Raw genomic sequence first — 20,632 nt, 5'->3', positions numbered from 1 at the left:
CTCTGTCCAGAAATAAACACACACACCATGTTTCAAAGTATTTCTTTAGATTTATTAATCAATTGTGATAAAGCCAAAGCTACTTTTATAGAACGTTTTTTTTTTTTATGTATATGCATCATGTGTGAAAAGCAGTTTGACATTCCTTGTACCAACTGTATCAGTATTTATGATTTGTTTGTATCTTTTTAAATAAATATATGTGCCAAAAATGTGTATGATCTAAAAGTTTCGCCCTCCTGTGGTGATTTTTATGAATTACACCACTGCAAATCCAGTATAATACATTTTAAATTATTTTGCCCTCCCATGCTGATTTTTTTTTAAATTACGCCACTGCAAATCAAGTCTAATGAATTAACAATTATTCTGCCCTCCTGTGGTGATTTTAGTGTATTACAGCACTACACACCACTACAAATCGAGTCTAATGGACTTAAATGGATTTTTTTTTTCTGTCATCTCTGCTCATTTGTTAAAATACATTTATATACATGAGCGACCAGACTCTCGATTTTTAATCACACGAAAGTAAAGGTCAGTTTCCCCTCCGCTCCTCTAGGCGGCAGAAGCGGTTTCACCTTCAGTCTGACTCTTCGGCTGCTTGACAACATGACGCTTGATGACAGTCACAACAACACGTGCAGATCCTGCAGATGACATGACAGCTCTAAATATCACTTTAACAGCACATATTCCAGCTCAACCGCTAATAAAACTGACACACAGACGAATACAATGAGGGGCCGAGTGTCACGCGACTCACCTGTAAGTAAATTTCAACATATCTCTTGCCAAATAACGTGCACGCGCCACAGAGCAAATCACTCGTTAGTGTCAGCGTTTCCTCTTCAGTCTCTGAATGAATCGCCTCTGATAATCACACTATAAAGTAGAATAAGAAGGATATTGCAGCGGTTTCTGGGTTGCTGTGAGAGTCAGCAGGAGTGTGTGGAGCTCTGGTGTTCTTCTGCTGCTTCGGGCTTTTCTACTTCCTGTTATGACTGGAATATGAGAGGAAAACACAGCCTTAAGAATTAGTGTGACTTACACCGCTGCAAATCCACTCTAATGAACTTAAAAGTGTCTCGCCCTCCTGTGGGGATTTGAGTGAATTACACAGCCTTTAAAATGCTGTTTTAATTAAACCTGTCATAATATTACTACAAGAATCGTACTCGGTTACTTTCGTAACCTCGGTTCCCTGAGAGAGAGGAACGAGTATTACGTATGGGAAAAACTCCTTTTCTCGAGAATGTGAAGCAAAACTTTTAATAAAGGTATCTATGTAAAGCGCAGTGAGCTGCACGGCCATAGCCCAGCGCGAGGAGCGCTCTGATTGGCCGGGCTGCGGCAACTGCAGGAACCTATGGTGAGGCGGCTGAGAGGAACGAACCAATGGGGGGCGTTCCAGAAGCCCGCCGAAAAAGGTGCTTATATTTGCATACAGGAGGCTATATAAGACCCTAATTCGCCATAGGTGTCAGGTTTTAAGATCGACTGAAGCGATACCTGAGAAGCATAAACACGGCACGGAACGTAATACTCGTTCCTCTCTCTCAGGGAACCGAGGTTACGAAAGTAACCGAGTACGTTCCCTTTCGAGAGAGGTTCCTCGTATTACGTATGGGAACACAATGTAAAGCGCCGTGTGTGCTGACTGACCCAGTATACCCAAAGCACATGTTATAAACCCCCGAGACACCGACAGAGGCGGCTTATAAGGGGAATGAAGAACCGGAAGAGTCGGTTCGTTTGAACAGCTGATCGGACATAGTCGGATCTTATGATGAATGAATAGTGCTTAAGGACTAATGTGTACAGGCCAAAATGTAAGGCAATCTGTTTGCCAGGGTCAAGATAGAGCCTAGATGGAGAGAAGCCCTGCTTGTAGAGCTGGAACCTCCAACTTGTAGAATCTGATAAAAGTGGACGGAGAGGCCCAGCCTGCCGCCGCACAGATATCTTCCAAAGAAATGTCACACGACCAAGCCCAAGATGAGGCCATGCCTCTAGAGGAGTGGGCTTAAATGCCTGTAGGACAGGTTAGGTCCTGGACCTATATGCTAGTGGGACTGCATCCACTATCCAGTGTGAGAGACTGTTTCATGACAGCACAAACTTTAGTGCGGCCACCGAAGCAATGAAGAGCTGATCCGACTGCCTGAAGGGGGCGGAGCGCTCTAGATACAATCTCAATGCTCTGACTGAGCAGAATATGTTTGCGTCTTATTCTCTCTGAGACGCGGGTTAAGCAGTGCAAAGAGCTGCATACTGAAGGGGTTGATAGCACTTTCAGCATAAAACCATGCCTCGGTTTGAGCACAACCTTGAAGTTGCTGGACCCAAACTCAAGACAGGAAGGGCTCACGGAGAGTGCAGGTAAGCCACCCACTCGGTTAACCGAGGCCACAGCCAGCAGAAAAACGGTTTTGAGTGATATGTGCTTCAAGCTCGTGTTCTGAAGTGGTTAGGAGGGGGAACCCTTCACGGCCTCCAAAACCATGGCGAGGTCCCAAATAGGGACCGAGGTAGGGGCAAGGCGGGCTGAATCTCCTGGCCCCTTTAAGAAAACACACAATAAGATCACTTTTCCCTAGTGAATGTGCCGCGATAGGAGCGTGGCTAGCTGCTATGGCGGAGACACACACCCCGAGTATGGAGGGGGGACGACCCGCATCCATTAGCTCTTGGAGAAAGCGAGCGGTTCCGCCAGTTCGCATGAGTGTGCGTCGATGTTTCGCGTAGCACATTGGTTAGAAAACCACTGACCACTTCAAGCAGAGCTGCCAGATAGCAGGGGCTCTAGCTTCCGAAATAGTGTTCATAACTTGTCAGAGAGGTTCCCGGATACCGTTGATGGGCCATACGTGGAGGGCCCACAGCTCGGGATTGGGATGCCAGACCTTCCCTTTCATTGGCAGAATAGGCATGGGGCTGTGTCTGACAGCTGAAACAGTATGGAGAACCATGTGCGGTTCTTCCAAAGTGGGGCTATTAAAAAGCACAGGCTGCAGCTGGATCGCGATCGGAGGGAACATATAGAGGGAGTCTGGGCCAACATGGGCCAGGGCATCCCTGCGTTTGCAGAAAAAATATTGGGCAGCGTGTGCTGTGCAAGCTGAATTGTTTGCGGGTAAAGGGACCATCCCCCTGGGGACATGGGTCCTCTGGATAACATGTCCGGACCCTGATTCAGAATACCTGGCACGTAAGCCGCCCTTAGGGAGCTCAGATTGTGCTCTGCCCATAAAAGGAGATGCTTAGCCATGCAGTGAACAGAGTCTGATCTCGGCTGCCCTAGCGATTTTATGTACATTATCAAGACGTGGTGGTTCTTATGCCGTAAGTCTTGAGTCTATGACAATGACTGTACTGATAAGCCTGCCCCTCGAAGGCGAATCTCAAGAATGGCCTGTAGTGGGGGTGGGGGGTTATCGTAACGTGAAGTATGCGTTTTTCAGATCTATTGAGAAAACCCAATCCCCGGGGCGAATGTGCGCGAGGATTTGTTTCACCGTCAGCACCTTGAAACGAGCGTGTCATAAGTGCTTTGTTCAGATGCCTGGAAAATGGGCCTGAGACCGCCACCCATTTTCGGCATGAGGAATTAGCGACAGTAAAAACCTGACTCGCTAGCGTCGGGTGTACTGTTTTCGCCGCTCTCTCCTTTAACAGTCTCAATGCCTCAGCGAGAAGCACGTGACTGACACTGCTTCTTACAGAGGGCTCGACCACGGCTTGAATCGCGGGGTCTGCGAGCAAAACTGTAGCGAGAACCTCGTTTTATATGTTCAACACCCAATATTATATACCAGGAATGGCCTGCCAGGCCTGGGCTCGTAAAGCCAGGGGTTGAATTAGATTCGGGGGCTGGCCGCTTAGTAATAGGGGCCTGTTAGCCGGGTTGCTTGTGCTGTAACACTGCTTTTAACACTGTGGGGATAGTGTTAGTTTTGGCGGTGCAGGCTTTGCAGTGGGCGCACGCCTCACATTTATATTGTGTGTGCGAGAGTGAACTTTGTGAAAAGTGCTTGGGTGCAGGAGTGCAGACTGTAAAGTGGGCACATTTCCTACATAGAAAGCTCTTTTGTGTGTAGTGTAAACAATGTGCAGTGGCGCACAACCTACGTAGAATACCCACGGTGCAAACCAGTGAGCAAATCCACAGGGGTAAACGCACACAGCATTAGTGTGCAGACGAGCGTGTTTAACACAGGCTAGTTGACTGCAATATTTCATCTCCAGTCACTAACTTAAGGGAACTGGGAGAATGTAAGGAAGTGCGGGTGGTATGTGAGCCATTCCACAATGCCGTTATGCTCTAGTCTAGACTGAAAGCGCGCATGCAGACAAGCGTGTTTGACCACAGGCTAGTTGACTGCAATAAGGCTAGTTGACTTTATATGGTGTAATCCGGCCGCGGCGGGATTTATTTGTGATTTTGTGAGGCTGAATTAACAGTGCTTATGTAGGGGTGCACACTGTGTAGTGGACACTTTGTCTACAGTGTAAAAACCTTTCCAGCCGCCTGAATAAAGGGGACTGGAAGTGATAGAGTGAAAAAAGGGCTTAGCTTGGCAGCCATTTTCCGACGCCCTTATGCTCTGACAGTGAGCGCGTGCTATGACGTAAGCCGCGCTCTAGTCAGCAACGCGCTGTGGAAGGGGCGCGCGCTATCATGACAAGGCAGCCATTACAACTTCCTTGGCAGTAAGCGCGCGCTGCAGCGACATTGTTCTTGACATACCCAACAGCCCGAGCTCGCTCGTCTAACTTACTCTAGTATTCTCTGTCCGCAGCGCTTCAGCACGGCGGCGGTAGAATGAGCACGGCGAGAGCTTCGGCTCGAGTTAGTTTATTCACTCTAGTATTCTCTGTCCGCGGCGATAGAGCGACAGGACGAGAGAATTGGAAGCGTGAGGTAAAACTCTGTCCGCGGCGCTTCTAGCACGGCGAGAGCTTCGGCTCGAGTTTGTTTATTCACTCTAGTATTCTCTGTCCGCGGCGATAGAGCGACAGGACGAGAGAATTGGAAGCGTGAGGTAAAACTCTGTCCGCGGCGCTTCTAGCACGGCGAGAGCTTCGGCTCGAGTTTGTTTATTCACTCTAGTATTCTCTGTCCGCGGCGATAGCGCGACAGGACGAGAGAATTGGAAGCGTGAGGTAAAACTCTGTCCGCGGCGCTTCTAGCACGGCGAGAGCTTCGGCTCGAGTTTGTTTATTCACTCTATTATTCTCTGTCCGCGGCGATAGAGCGACAGGACGAGAGAATTGGAAGCGTGAGGTAAAACTCTGTCCGCGGCGCTTCTAGCACGGCGAGAGCTTCGGCTCGAGTTTGTTTATTCACTCTATTATTCTCTGTCCGCGGCGATAGAGCGACAGGACGAGAGAATTGGAAGCGTGAGGTAAAACTCTGTCCGCGGCGCTTCTAGGACGGCGAGAGCTTCGGCTCGAGTTTGTTTATTCACTCTATTATTCTCTGTCCGCGGCGATAGAGCGACAGGACGAGAGAATTGGAAGCGTGAGGTAAAACTCTGTCCGCGGCGCTTCTAGCACGGCGAGAGCTTCGGCTCGAGTTTGTTTATTCACTCTAGTATTCTCTGTCCGCGGCGATAGAGCGACAGGACGAGAGAATTGGAAGCGTGAGGTAAAACTCTGTCCGCGGCGCTTCTAGCACGGCGAGAGCTTCGGCTCGAGTTTGTTTATTCACTCTAGTATTCTCTGTCCGCGGCGATAGAGCGACAGGACGAGAGAATTGGAAGCGTGAGGTAAAACTCTGTCCGCGGCGCTTCTAGGACGGCGAGAGCTTCGGCTCGAGTTTGTTTATTCACTCTATTATTCTCTGTCCGCGGCGATAGAGCGACAGGACGAGAGAATTGGAAGCGTGAGGTAAAACTCTGTCCGCGGCGCTTCTAGCACGGCGAGAGCTTCGGCTCGAGTTTGTTTATTCACTCTAGTATTCTCTGTCCGCGGCGATAGAGCGACAGGACGAGAGAATTGGAAGCGTGAGGTAAAACTCTGTCCGCGGCGCTTCTAGCACGGCGAGAGCTTCGGCTCGAGTTTGTTTATTCACTCTAGTATTCTCTGTCCGCGGCGATAGAGCGACAGGACGAGAGAATTGGAAGCGTGAGGTAAAACTCTGTCCGAGGAAAAACTCCGTCTGTCCGCGGCGCCTCCTCAGCGCGACGGTATAGTGACGAGAGCTTCGGCTCGAGTTCGCCTATTCACTCTAGTATTCTCTGTCCGCGGCTGTAGCGCGACGGAATGAGAGAAGAGTGGGAACAACTCTGTGGCAGCGGCGGAAGAAGAGCCGCGGCGGCGGCAGAGTGAAGAGAGCTTCGGCTTGAGTGTGCTCATGTCCTCTAACATTCTCTCTTTCCGCGGCGCTATTCAGCGCGACGGGACGAGAGCAGAGGGAGAGTGAGAAGAGCTCCGTCTTTCCGCGGCGCTTAACGACGCGGCGGAACGAGAGAGTCCTCGAGTAGAACAAGCCTGTAAGCTCTAGAAGTGGCGTTGCAGCGGCAACACAAACACATATAACACTCAACATAGACACAGTTTAAAGGATATATAACGCCGGATGGCGTAGCTGGAACGGCAGAGAAGGCGGAGAGGGAGTCCGTCGTCCTCAGCTGCAGGTTCCGCTGGTGCCTTTTCAACGGCGGTGCTTCTTCCGGAGACCAGCGAAGGTATCGCTGAAGGAGATAAAATCTGACACCTATGGCGAATTAGGGTCTTATATAGCCTCCTGTATGCAAATATAAGCACCTTTTTCGGCGGGCTTCTGGAACGCCCCCCATTGGTTCGTTCCTCTCAGCCGCCTCACCATAGGTTCCTGCAGTTGCCGCAGCCCGGCCAATCAGAGCGCTCCTCGCGCTGGGCTATGGCCGTGCAGCTCACTGCGCTTTACATAGATACCTTTATTAAAAGTTTTGCTTCACATTCTCGAGAAAAGGAGTTTTTCCCATACGTAATACGAGGAACCTCTCTCGAAAGGGAACAAACATTGACCAGACACTTCATTGTGTGTCATTTCTATAATCTTGTTCTGAAGGGTTTTTTTTTTTTTTGAAAGGGTTTAGTTTTTATTTCTTATTCAGTGTTTTCATAATTTTGTCAATCATTGAATTATCATCATCATAATCAGGGCTAAAACGAAACGATTGATACAACATTACTGATCTATAACAGATCTCATTGTATACTGTTGTTTTAGTGTTTAATTCAGATTTATTCAGTGTGTAATGTGTGTTTGTTTGTGCCGTGACTCTACAGAATCAGTGATGTGTTGTGGAGCGTAAACCCGTCCAGCAGAAGCCGAGCTCAGAGTCGTGTGGACAGACGTCGGCTGTAATGATGGACTTCTGCTCATGGACAGGTAATGTATATAATGTGTGTGTGTGTGTGTGTGTTTTATTGTGCTGAACATGTAGGTTCCCATCGTTTTCTTTTTGAAGGGCCTCCCCTTTGGAAAGCAAACGATGGGAACCTAAACGGGTGGGGAAGGGACGGCGGTTGAGCATTTTTATATATTAATTATTTTTTTTCTCTCCTTGTGTCCAAAAGTATAACCCCTGCTGGAGATTGTGCCGGAAGCTCCGGGGGGAGACCGCACCGGTATCCCCCTCCTTTGGGCGCGCCACTCACACACACACCACATTCGCTCGTATCGCAGAGACCCGGCAGGGATCGAACCAGCAACCTCTGAACCCGTGAGGCAGCGCTCATACCATTGAGCCACAGATCTCTTGTCTCAACATGTGAAGGAACTTATACTTCACTGTTATCCTGAGAGTTTCCAATAAAGCAGTTAAAGTGAGATTTGAACCCGTGTCTTCATCACAGCCTCGTCCTCAGAGAGTGTGTGTTTATCCACTCGCCCATCATGGATCTTGTGACGGTGACTGGTTTTCAGGACATCTTGTCCAATGAGAAGAGTTTAAAGTCAGCAATAGTGGGATTTGAACTCAGGTCGCTGCGATTGAAACACATCTCTTTCTCTCCTGAGCCACTGAGACTGCAGAGATGAGGAGCGTTTGAACAGGTTTTATCCAGAGCTTTGTGTTAAATGAGGAATAACTTTAACAAATGTGGGATTTGAACCAGGACTTTCTGGTCTGAAAGGGAGACGACTATCCGCTGCGCCACAGAGCCTGTGAGGAAATGATCCTGTTTTAGATTTAAAGCTCATCTTAACGTATGTTTGAGCTGGTAAAAGATGCTCATCATTGATTGATAACTCATTGACTTCTCTGTCCAGAAATAAACACACACACCATGTTTCAAAGTATTTCTTTAGATTTATTAATCAATTGTGATAAAGCCAAAGCTACTTTTATAGAATGTTTTTTTATGTGTATGTATCATGTGTGAAAAGCAGTTTGACATTCTTTGTACCAACTGTATCAGTGTCTGTGATTTGTTTGTGCCCTATCTTTTTAAATAAATAGATGTGCCAAAAATTCAGATGATCTAAAAATTTCGCCCTCCTGTGGTGATATTTATGAGTTACACCACTGCAAATCGAGTCAAATTTTCTTAAAATTATTTCGCCCTCCTGTGGTGATATTTATGAATTACACCACTGCAAATCGAGTCAAATTTTCTTAAAATTATTTCGCCCTCCTGTGGTGATATTTATGAATTACACCACTGCAAATCGAGTCAAATTTTCTTAAAATTGTTTCGCTCTCCTGTGGTGATATTTATGAGTTACACCAATGCAAATCGAGTCAAATTTTCTTAAAATTATTTCGCCCTCCTGTGGTGATATTTATGAATTACACCACTGCAAATCGAGTCAAATTTTCTTAAAATTATTTCGCCCTCCTGTGGTGATATTTATGAGTTACACCAATGCAAATCGAGTCAAATTTTCTTAAAATTATTTCGCCCTCCTGTGGTGATATTTATGAATTACACCACTGCAAATCGAGTCAAATTTTCTTAAAATTGTTTCGCCCTCCTGTGGTGATTTTTATGAATTACACCACTGCAAATCGGGCAAAATGTTCTTAAAATTATTTCTCCCTCCTGTGGTGATTTTTATGAATTACACCACTGCAAACCGAGTATAATGCATTTTAAATTATTTTGCCCTCCCATGCTGATTTTGTTTTTTTAAATTACGCCACTGCAAATCAAGTCTAAAGAATTTAAAATTATTCTGCCCTCTTGTGGTGATTTTAGTGAATTACACCACTACAAATCGAGTCTAATGAACTGAAATGGAATTTTTTTCTGTCATCTCTGCTCATTTGTTAAAATGCATTTATATACATGAGCGACCAGACTCTCGATTTTTAATCACACGAAAGTAAAGGTCAGTTTCCCCTCCGCTCCTCTAGGCGGCAGAAGCGGTTTCACCTTCAGTCTGACTCTTCGGCTGCATAACAACGTGACGCTTGATGACAGTCACAACAACAAGTGCAGATCCTGCAGATGACATGACAGCTCTAAATATCACTTTAACAGCACATATTCCAGCTCAACCGCTAATAAAACTGACACACAGACGGATACAATGAGGGGCCGAGTGTCACGCGACTCACCTGTAAGTAAATTTCAACATATCTCTTGCCAAATAACGTGCACGCGCCACAGAGCAAATCACTCGTTAGTGTCAGCGTTTCCTCTTCAGTCTCTGAATGAATCGCCTCTGATAATCACACTCTAAAGTGGAATAAGAGGAATATTGCAGCGGTTTCTGGATTGCTGTGAGAGTCAGCAGGAGTGTGTGGAGCTCTGGTGTTCTTCTGCTGCTTCGGGCTTTTCTACTTCCTGTTATGACTGGAATATGAGAGGAAAACACAGCCTTAAGAATTAGTGTGACTTACACCGCTGCAAATCCACTCTAATGAACTTAAAAGTGTCTCGCCCTCCTGTGGGGATTTGAGTGAATTACACAGCCTTTAAAATGCTGTTTTAACTAAACCTGTCATAATATTACTACAAGAATCAAACATTGACCAGACACTTCATTGCGTATCATTTCTATAATCTTGTTCTTATTTTTTTGTTTTTGTTTTGAAAGGATTTAGTTTTTATTTCTTATTCAGTGTTTTCATAATTTTGTCAGTCATTGAATTATCATCATCAGGACTAAATGAGACGATTGATGCAACATTACAGATCTATAACAGATTTTATTGTATACTGTTGTTTTAGTGTTTAATTCAGATTTATTCAGTGTGTAATGTGTGTTTGTTTGTGCCGTGACTCTACAGAATCAGTGATGTGTTGTGGAGCGTAAACCCGTCCAGCAGAAGCCGAGCTCAGAGTCGTGTGGACAGACGTCGGCTGTAATGATGGACTTCTGCTCATGGACAGGTAATGTATATAATGTGTGAGTGTGTGTTTTATTGTGCTGAACATGTAGGTTCCCATCGTTTTCTTTTTGAAGGGCCTCCCCTTTGGAAAGCAAACGATGGGAACCTAAATGGGTGGGGAAGGGACGGCGGTTGAGCATTTTTATATATTAATTTTTTTTTTTCTCTCCTTGTGTCCAAAAGTATAACCCCTGCTGGAGATTGTACCGGAAGCTCCGGGGGGAGACCGCACCGGTATCCCCCTCCTTTGGGCGCGCCACTCACACACACACCACATTCGCTCGTATCGCAGAGACCCGGCTGGGATCGAACCAGCAACCTCTGAACCCGTGAGGCAGCGCTCATACCATTGAGCCACAGATCTCTTGTCTCAACATGTGAAGGAACTTATACTTCACTGTTATCCTGAGAGTTTCCAATAAAGCAGTTAAAGTGAGATTTGAACCCGTGTCTTCATCACAGCCTCGTCCTCAGAGAGTGTGTGTTTATCCACTCGCCCATCATGGATCTTGTGATGGTGACTGGTTTTCAGGACATCTTGTCCAATGAGAAGAGTTTAAAGTCAGCAATAGTGGGACTTGAACTCAGGACGCTGCGATTGAAACGCATCTCTTTCTCTCCTGAGCCACTGAGACTGCAGAGATGAGGAGCGTTTGAACAGGTTTTATCCAGAGCTTTGTGTTAAATGAGGAATAACTTTAACAAATGTGGGATTTGAACCAGGACTTTCTGGTCTGAAAGGGAGACGACTATCCGCTGCGCCACAGAGCCTGTGAGGAAATGATCCTGTTTTAGATTTAAAGTTCATCTTAACGTATGTTTGAGCTGGTAAAAGATGCTCATCATTGATTGATAACTCATTGACTTCTCTGTCCAGAAATAAACACACACACCATGTTTCAAAGTATTTCTTTAGATTTATTAATCAATTGTGATAAAGCCAAAGCTACTTTTATAGAATGTTTTTTTATGTATATGTATCATGTGTGAAAAGCAGTTTGACATTCTTTGTACCAACTGTATCAGTGTCTGTGATTTGTTTGTGCCCTATCTTTTTAAATAAATAGATGTGCCAAAAATTCAGATGATCTAAAAATTTTGCCCTCCTGTGGTGATATTTATGAGTTACACCACTGCAAATCGAGTCAAATTTTCTTAAAATTATTTCTCCCTCCTGTGGTGATTTTTATGAATTACACCACTGCAAATCGAGTATAATGCATTTTAAATTATTTTGCCCTCCCATGCTGATTTTTTTTAAAAAAAATTACGCCACTGCAAATCAAGTCTAAAGAATTTAAAATTAGTCTGCCCTCTTGTGGTGATTTTAGTGAATTACACCACTACAAATCGAGTCTAATGAACTGGAATGGAATTTTTTTTCTGTCATCTCTGCTCATTTGTTAAACTACATTTATATACATGAGCGACCAGACTCTCGATTTTTAATCACACGAAAGTAAAGGTCAGTTTCCCCTCCGCTCCTCTAGGCGGCAGAAGCGGTTTCACCTTCAGTCTGACTCTTCGGCTGCTTGACAACATGACGCTTGATGACAGTCACAACAACACGTGCAGATCCTGCAGATGACATGACAGCTCTAAATATCACTTTAACAGCACATATTCCAGCTCAACCGATAATAAAACTGACACACAGACGGATACAATGAGGGGCAGAGTGTCACGCGACTCACCTGTAAGTAACTTTCAACATATCTCTTGCCAAATAACGTGCACGCGCCACAGAGCAAATCACTCGTTAGTGTCAGCGTTTCCTCTTCAGTCTCTGAATGAATCGCCTCTGATAATCACACTCTAAAGTGGAATAAGAGGAATATTGCAGCGGTTTGTGGGTTGCTGTGAGAGTCAGCAGGAGTGTGTGGAGCTCTGGTGTTCTTCTGCTGCTTCGGGCTTTTCTACTTCCTGTTATGACTGGAATATGAGAGGAAAACACAGCCTTTAGAATTAGTGTGACTTACACCGCTGCAAATCCACTCTAATGAACTTAAAAGTGTCTCGCCCTCCTGTGGGGATTTGAGTGAATTACACAGCCTTTAAAATGCTGTTTTAATTAAACATGTCATAATATTACTACAAGAATCAAACATTGACCAGACACTTCATTGTGTATCATTTCTATAATCTTGTTCTGATGGTTTTCTTTGAATAGATTTAGTTTTTATTTCGTATTCAGTGTTTTCATAATTTTGTCAGTCATTGAAGTAATATCATCATCAGGACTAAAACGAGACGATTGATACAACATTACTGATCTATAACAGATCTCATTGTATACTGTTGTTTTAGTGTTTAATTCAGATTTATACCGTGTGTAATGTGTGTTTGTTTGTGCTGTGACTCTACAGAATCAGTGATGTGTTGTGGAGCGTAAACCCGTCCAGCAGAAGCCGAGCTCAGAGTCGTGTGGACAGACGTCGGCTGTAATGATGGACTTCTGCTCATGGACAGGTAATGTATATAATGTGTGAGTGTGTGTTTTTTTTTGTGCTGAACATGTAGGTTCCCATCGTTTTCTTTTTGAAGGGCCTCCCCTTTGGAAAGCAAACGATGGGAACCTAAACGGGTGGGGAAGGGACGGCGGTTGAGCATTTTTATATATTAATTTTTTTTTTTTCTCTCTCCTTGTGTCCAAAAGTATAACCCCTGCTGGAGATTGTGCCGGAAGCTCCGGGGGGAGACCGCACCGGTATCCCCCTCCTTTGGGCGCGCCACTCACACACACACCACATTCGCTCGTATCGCAGAGACCCGGCTGGGATCGAACCAGCAACCTCTGAACCCGTGAGGCAGCGCTCATACCATTGAGCCACAGGTCTCTTGTCTCAACATGTGAAGGAACTTATACTTCACTGTTATCCTGAGAGTTTCCAATAAAGCAGTTAAAGTGAGATTTGAACCCGTGTCTTCATCACAGCCTCGTCCTCAGAGAGTGTGTGTTTATCCACTCGCCCATCATGGATCTTGTGACAGTGATTGTTTTTCAGGACATCTTGTCTGATGAGAAGAGTTTAAAGTCAGCAATAGTGGGACTTGATCCCATATTAAAGAGATCCAGCTGGGATCGAACCAGCAGGGATCGAACCAGCAACCTCTGAACCCGTGAGGCAGCGCTCATACCATTGAGCCACAGGTCTCTTGTCGCAACGTGTGAAGGAACTTATACTTCACTGGTATCCCGTATGTGATCTGTGATTTTACAATAAAGTAGTCAGCAGTGAGATTCAAACCCGTGTCTTCATCACAGCCTCAGCCTCAGAGTGTGTGTTTATCCACTCACCCATCATGGATCTCGTGACAGTGACTGGTTTTCAGGCCATCTTGTCTAATGAGAAGAGTTTAAAGTCAGCAATAGTGGGATTTGAACTCAGGACGCTGCGATTGAAACGCAACTCTTTCTCTCCTGAGCCACTGAGACTGCAGAGATGAGGAGCGTTTGAACAGGTTTTATCCAGAGCTTTGTGTTAAATGAGGAATAACTTTAACAAATGTGGGATTTGAACCAGGACTTTCTGGTCTGAAAGGGAGACGACTATCCGCTGCGCCACAGAGCCTGTGAGGAAATGATCCTGTTTTAGATTTAAAGCTCATCTTAACGTATGTTTGAGCTGGTAAAAGATGCTCATCATTGATCGATAACTCATTGACTTCTCTGTCCAGAAATAAACACACACACCATGTTTCAAAGTATTTCTTTAGATTTATTAATCAATTGTGATAAAGCCAAAGCTACTTTTATAGAATGTTTTTTTATGTGTATGTATCATGTGTGAAAAGCAGTTTGACATTCTTTGTACCAACTGTATCAGTGTCTGTGATTTGTTTGTGCCCTATCTTTTTAAATAAATAGATGTGCCAAAAATTCAGATGATCTAAAAATTTTGCCCTCCTGTGGTGATATTTATGAGTTACACCACTGCAAATCGAGTCAAATTTTCTTAAAATTATTTCTCCCTCCTGTGGTGATATTTATGAGTTACACCAATGCAAATCGAGTCAAATTTTCTTAAAATTGTTTCGCTCTCCTGTGGTGATTTTTATGAATTTTCGCCCTCCTGTGGTGATTTTTTTGAATTACACCACTGCAAATCGACTATAATGTTCTTAAAATTATTTCGCCCTCCTGTGGTGATATTTATGAATTACACCAATGCAAATCGGGTAAAATGTTCTTAAAATGGTTTCGCTCTCCTGTGGTGATTTTTAAGGTTTTTCGCCCTCCTGTGGTGATTTTTATTAATTTTCGCCCTCCTGTGGTGATTTTTATTAATTTTCGCCCTCCTGTGGTGATTTTTATTAATTTTCGCCCTCCTGTGGTGATTTTTATGAATTACACCACTGCAAATTGGGCAAAATGTTCTTAAAATTGTTTCGCTCTCCTGTGGTGATTTTTATGAATTACACCACTGCAAATCGAGTATAATGCATTTTAAATTATTTTGCCCTCCCATGCTGATTTTTTTTTTAATTACGCCACTTCAAATCAAGTCTAAAGAATTTAAAATTATTCTGCCCTCTTGTGGTGATTTTAGTGAATTACACCACTACAAATCGAGTCTAATGAACTGAAATGGAATTTTTTTCTGTCATCTCTGCTCATTTGTTAAACTACTTTTATATACATGAGCGACCAGACTTTCTCGATTTTTAATCACACGAAAGTAAAGGTCAGTTTCCCCTCCGCTCCTCTAGGCGGCAGAAGCGGTTTCACCTTCAGTCTGACTCTTCGGCTGCTTGACAACATGACGCTTGATGACAGTCACAACAACACGTGCAGATCCTGCAGATGACATGACAGCTCTAAATATCACTTTAACAGCACATATTCCAGCTCAACCGCTAATAAAACTGACACACAGACGGATACAATGAGGGGCCGAGTGTCACGCGACTCACCTGTAAGTAACTTTCAACATATCTCTTGCCAAATAACGTGCACGCGCCACAGAGCAAATCACTCGTTAGTGTCAGCGTTTCCTCTTCAGTCTCTGAATGAATCGCCTCTGATAATCACACTATAAATTGGAATAAGAGGAATATTGCAGCGGTTTCTGGATTGCTGTGAGAGTCAGCAGGAGTGTGTGGAGCTCTGGTGTTCTTCTGCTGCTTCGGGCTTTTCTACTTCCTGTTATGACTGGAATATGAGAGGAAAACACAGCCTTTAGAATTAGTGTGACTTACACCGCTGCAAACCCACTCTAATGAACTTAAAAGTGTCTCGCCCTCCTGTGGGGATTTGAGTGAATTACACAGCCTTTAAAATGCTGTTTTAATTAAACATGTCATAATATTACTACAAGAATCAAACATTGACCAGACACTTCATTGCATATCATTTAGATTTCGTTTTTATTTCTTATTCAGTGTTTTCATAATTTTGTCAGTCATTGAATTATCGTCATAATCAGGACTAAATGAGACGATTGGTACAACATTACAGATCTATAACAGATTTTATTGTATACTGTTGTTTTAGTGTTTAATTCAGATTTATTCAGTGTGTAATGTGTGTTTGTTTGTGCCGTGACTCTACAGAATCAGTGATGTGTTGTGGAGCGTAAACCCGTCCAGCAGAAGCCGAGCTCAGAGTCGTGTGGACAGACGTCGGCTGTAATGATGGACTTCTGCTCATGGACAGGTAATGTATATAATGTGTGTGTGTGTGTGTGTGTGTTTTATTGTGCTGAACATGTAGGTTCCCATCGTTTTCTTTTTGAAGGGCCTCCCCTTTGGAAAGCAAACGATGGGAACCTAAACGGGTGGGGAAGGGACGGCGGTTGAGCATTTTTATATATTAATTTTTTTTTTTTCTCTCCTTGTGTCCAAAAGTATAACCCCTGCTGGAGATTGTGCCGGAAGCTCCGGGGGGAGACCGCACCGGTATCCCCCTCCTTTGGGCGCGCCACTCACACACACACCACATTCGCTCGTATCGCAGAGACCCGGCTGGGATCGAACCAGCAACCTCTGAACCCGTGAGGCAGCGCTCATACCATTGAGCCACAGGTCTCTTGTCTCAACATGTGAAGGAACTTATACTTCACTGTTATCCTGAGAGTTTCCAATAAAGCAGTTAAAGTGAGATTTGAACCCGTGTCTTCATCACAGCCTCGTCCTCAGAGAGTGTGTGTTTATCCACTCGCCCATCTTGGATCTTGTGACGGTGACTGGTTTTCAGGACATCTTGTCTAATGAGAAGAGTTTAAAGTCAGCAATAGTGGGATTTGAACTCAGGTCGCTGCGATTGAAACACATCTCTTTCTCTCCTGAGCCACTGAGACTGCAGAGATGAGGAGCGTTTGAACAGGTTTTATCCAGAGCTTTGTGTTAAATGAGGAATAACTTTAACAAATGTGGGATTTGAACCAGGACTTTCTGGTCTGAAAGGGAGACGACTATCCGCTGCGCCACAGAGCCTGTGAGGAAATGATCCTGTTTTAGATTTAAAGCTCATCTTAACGTATGTTTGAGCTGGTAAAAGATGCTCATCATTGATCGATAACTCATTGACTTCTCTGTCCAGAAATAAACACACACACCATGTTTCAAAGTATTTCTTTAGATTTATTAATCAATTGTGATAAAGCCAAAGCTACTTTTATAGAATGTTTTTTTATGTATATGTATCATGTGTGAAAAGCAGTTTGACATTGAAATATGAGAACTGATATATTTCTGCTAAATATATGCTTTAATACATTTATTAAAATTATTCTTTATATCAACTGTATCAGTATCTGTCTGTGTTCGCCCTCCTGTGGTGATTTTTATGAATTACACCACTGCAAACTCATCGTCATAATGCAGAGACTTTCAGTCATTGGAGCATTTCATTCACTAAAACCTGAATGTTTTTGATTAACTATGTACATCTTCCTGGTTGCCACCCTGTTTGTGTGATGTCATAAACCAGCATATCTCAGCAAAATCAATGCTAAAGATTCCAATTAAGAACTCCAACATCCAACACAATCGGAAGTTGTGATTTCGGATTTTCTGAGTTAAATTGAACATAGCACAATTGTGAAAAGGTATTTGTTATCCTTTTCAAATATCTACAATATATTGCATTTTTCATTTGAGTCTAGTAATACGCAGATGTTACTTAAACATTCTTATGTCACCCATATGCAAACTTTTGTAAGCTGAATTTTAATGTTTATGAGTGCAGTTGTTACAAGCAGTCTCACTCTTCTCCCATGTGCCACCTGCCAATGCTTTATGTACATTGCAAGAAGCAGCAAACCCAAGACAAATGCATGTGTCAGGCAGAGATTTGCATTGGTTTGCCTTAAAAAGTATATGTGTCATGTGTTCAACTCTATGACATTAAGGTTGATAAAGCCAATTGAAGCGCAGCACCCTATGAAGCATTTAAAGAACAAGCAGAAATGTTAAAACATTCAAATCTAAAATAAGATATGAAAACTGTTTTGGGTAGTTATTATTTGTGAGTAAATCTACAGTAGGGAGTAAAACCCCAGATATAAGTGTGAGGAGCAGTTGTGAGTTTTAGTTCTAAGTTTTAGTTCTTAGAACTACAACTTTTTCTTACGGAGGTTGTGGCAAAAATAGGAGTTTGAAGGAAAAAATATATTAAAAAACTTGCATTCTCTTGCAAAACTTTTTTATATTTGCTCGCAATACTTTTGCATTCCCCTGAGGAACTTTACGTTCGCTCACAATGCTTTTGTGTTCCCCTGAGAAACTTTACGTTCGTTCACAATGCTTTTGTGTTCCCCTGAGAAACTTTACGTTCATTCACAATGCTTTTGTGTTCCCCTGATAAACTTTACGTTCGCTCACAATACTTTTGTGTTCCCCTGAGAAACTTTACGTTCGTTCACAATGCTTTTTTGTTCCCCTGAGGAACTTTACGTTCGCTCACAATGCTTTTGTGTTCCCCTGAGAAACTTTACGTTCGCTCACAATGCTTTTGTGTTCCCCTGAGAAACTTTACGTTCGTTCACAATGCTTTTGTGTTCCCCTGAGAAACTTTACGTTCATTCACAATGCTTTTTTGTTCCCCTGAGGAACTTTACGTTCGCTCACAATGCTTTTGTGTTCCCCTGATAAACTTTACGTTCGCTCACAATGCTTTTGTGTTCCCCTGAGAAACTTTACGTTCGTTCACAATGCTTTTTTGTTCCCCTGAGGAACTTTACGTTCGCTCACAATGCTTTTGTGTTCCCCTGAGGAACTTTACGTTCACCTGGAATATTTTTGTGTATCCCAACGTTAAAAAAAACTTTTGTTTACTCCCAATATTTTTGCATTCACTGAGAAACTTTTCGTTCGTCTGCAATGCTTTTGTGTTTCTCTTAGAAAGTTTACGTTTGTTCGCAATGCTTTTGTGTTTCCCTGAGAAACTTCTCTCTTACTCTCAGGAGAACGCAAACATTTTGCGAGAGATCTCAAAAGCATAGACATATCATTTTTCTTCCCATCTCATAATTTTTCCCATAAACATGTCCCTTTAGGAGATCCATTGTTTATATATTAATATGGGTGTAATATTTAAAAGCCTCTTAACCTGAATGTCCAGATAATTTTTTTCTGTAATAAAATTAAGACACATTTAAAACATTAGCACATATGTTAATGTAGTCACTGTTGGGAACCCATATAGCAAAAGCTTTTGCATAGATGTTTCCAGACTCTTTTTTTTTTAAAGATTCTTATTTGCATATTTGTTGAACACCAAGGAGCAAGTTTGCAAGCTATCCATTGTACTTCTTGGCCTATTTGAATAGTTAAATAAAGATTTGATTTTCAAATGTGGCTGTTTGGCTCCTAAGACGTGGCAAGAAATAATCAGAACCAATGATATAAAACAATGCATTTCAGCATGTTTTAAATTCCCCGTTGTTTACTCTGTTAGACATTGCTTAAATTTGCACATTAGTCCATTGATCCCAGTTTTTTGTAATATGTACAACCGAAATATATACTTTTGCACGCACACACACACACACACACACACACACACACACACACACACACACACACACACACACACACACACACACACACACACACACACACACACACACACACACACACACACACACACAAAACCAAAAAATTCACATATTTAACTTAAGTGGTGTTGTCCACTGGCATCAGATTTGTTCCTAGCAGGCAGTGTGTTATTTGAACATATTTGTTTCTTGTACTGTAGTCTGTGAATGACACCTGGGGTCAGTCAGAGGTAGAGAGGGAAGGGCTCAAAGGGGGTTAATGCTGCTTTCTGTTAACAAAGGTCTCTTACACCTCTATAAACAGACGGTAACTCATCCTCTGAGGAATGCGCGACGGAGCACCTGACAAGTGACATCCAAAGGTTTGAACACCTTACTTATATCTTTTTTGTTTATTTGTAGATAGTTTTTGTTCATTAACATTTGATCATATTTTTTCAAGCTCATTTTTGTGGAACTATCACTATGTTGTTGAATGGCAGTGACATCATGGCATTTTAAAACAACTGAATGATTTTCAGTCTCTTTTTAACATGAAAGGGCGTATATTGTTCGGAATCATTAAATATCATTTTTATAATTTAATATATAATATAATTTAATAATGAATATTATGAATATTATATATGAAAAATTTTGTCTTACATATTTGGTTAAAAAAAATACTAAAAAAAATTATTGGTCAACCATAAACATCCCATTTTCAGTCAATCCAAGTGTTGTGCAAGATTTTATCAAGGCGAATTATTAAGGTCCTGTTGCTGAAGTTGTTTTCAGTTATTTTTTCAGTTAACGCTGTTAACTTTTATCTCTTTTCAGTAACTATGCTGTACTTTCTTACCTTCATTCTGCTTCTGGGTGAGACTCACATATACACACAAATCCTTCTATTAAATAATTAATACGCACTGTGTATGTGACTCTCCTTCACTTTTTGTATTTTTGAAACAGACCATTTAGAAAACACAGCCAGTAGTAGATTAATTTTACCCAGTACAACCGATAACGCTATAGTGAGGTTGGTGAATGGTTATAATGGCTGTTCTGGAAGGGTTGAAATTTACACTAACGACTGGGGCACCATTTGTGATGAAGGGCTGGATGAAGTCGAAGGCAATATGATCTGCATAGAAGCAGGTTGTGGTCCTCTCTTATCCATGCACTCTAGTGATTTGTTTGGCATGGGTACGGGACCATTACTGACGGACGACTTGAGCTGTTTTGGGAATGAGAGCTCGGTGCTTGACTGCGAATGGGGTAACCACACCGACGCATGTAACCACACGAGGGACGCTGGAGTTG

General features: G+C 43.0%; 3 long non-coding RNA genes across 5 annotated transcripts; 2 read left to right on the top strand and 1 right to left on the bottom strand.

The window, feature by feature from the left end:
• Positions 1-517: 517 nt before the first annotated feature.
• Positions 518-12,670, bottom strand: LOC137048967 (uncharacterized). Of its 2 annotated transcripts, XR_010899537.1 has the most exons (5): positions 12,026-12,568; positions 11,841-11,909; positions 9,555-9,792; positions 767-1,004; positions 518-650 (listed from the first exon to the last, which is right to left on the bottom strand). It is a non-coding gene; the product is annotated as an uncharacterized lncRNA (long non-coding RNA). The 2 variants fall into 2 exon arrangements; XR_010899536.1 differs by lacking the exons at positions 518-650; positions 767-1,004; positions 9,555-9,792 and having other exon boundaries at positions 11,229-11,909; positions 12,026-12,670.
• Positions 629-8,589, top strand: LOC137048968 (uncharacterized). The gene is made up of 3 exons (XR_010899538.1): positions 629-768; positions 7,279-7,381; positions 7,570-8,589. It is a non-coding gene; the product is annotated as an uncharacterized lncRNA (long non-coding RNA).
• LOC137048965 (uncharacterized) lies at positions 8,949-17,001 on the top strand. 2 transcript variants are annotated; one of them, XR_010899533.1, is made up of 7 exons: positions 8,949-9,556; positions 10,230-10,332; positions 10,515-12,027; positions 12,698-12,800; positions 15,042-15,247; positions 15,885-15,987; positions 16,179-17,001. It is a non-coding gene; the product is annotated as an uncharacterized lncRNA (long non-coding RNA). The 2 variants fall into 2 exon arrangements; XR_010899534.1 differs by having other exon boundaries at positions 8,955-9,556; positions 11,822-12,027.
• Positions 17,002-20,632: the final 3,631 nt, after the last annotated feature.

This window comes from Pseudorasbora parva, chromosome 20 (genome assembly GCF_024679245.1).
Source record: "Pseudorasbora parva isolate DD20220531a chromosome 20, ASM2467924v1, whole genome shotgun sequence".
In the NCBI taxonomy this organism is placed as follows: Eukaryota; Metazoa; Chordata; class Actinopteri; order Cypriniformes; family Gobionidae; genus Pseudorasbora; species Pseudorasbora parva.
The sequence above is the reverse complement of the archived record's forward strand: the minus strand, read 5'-3'. Positions and strand labels throughout refer to the sequence as shown.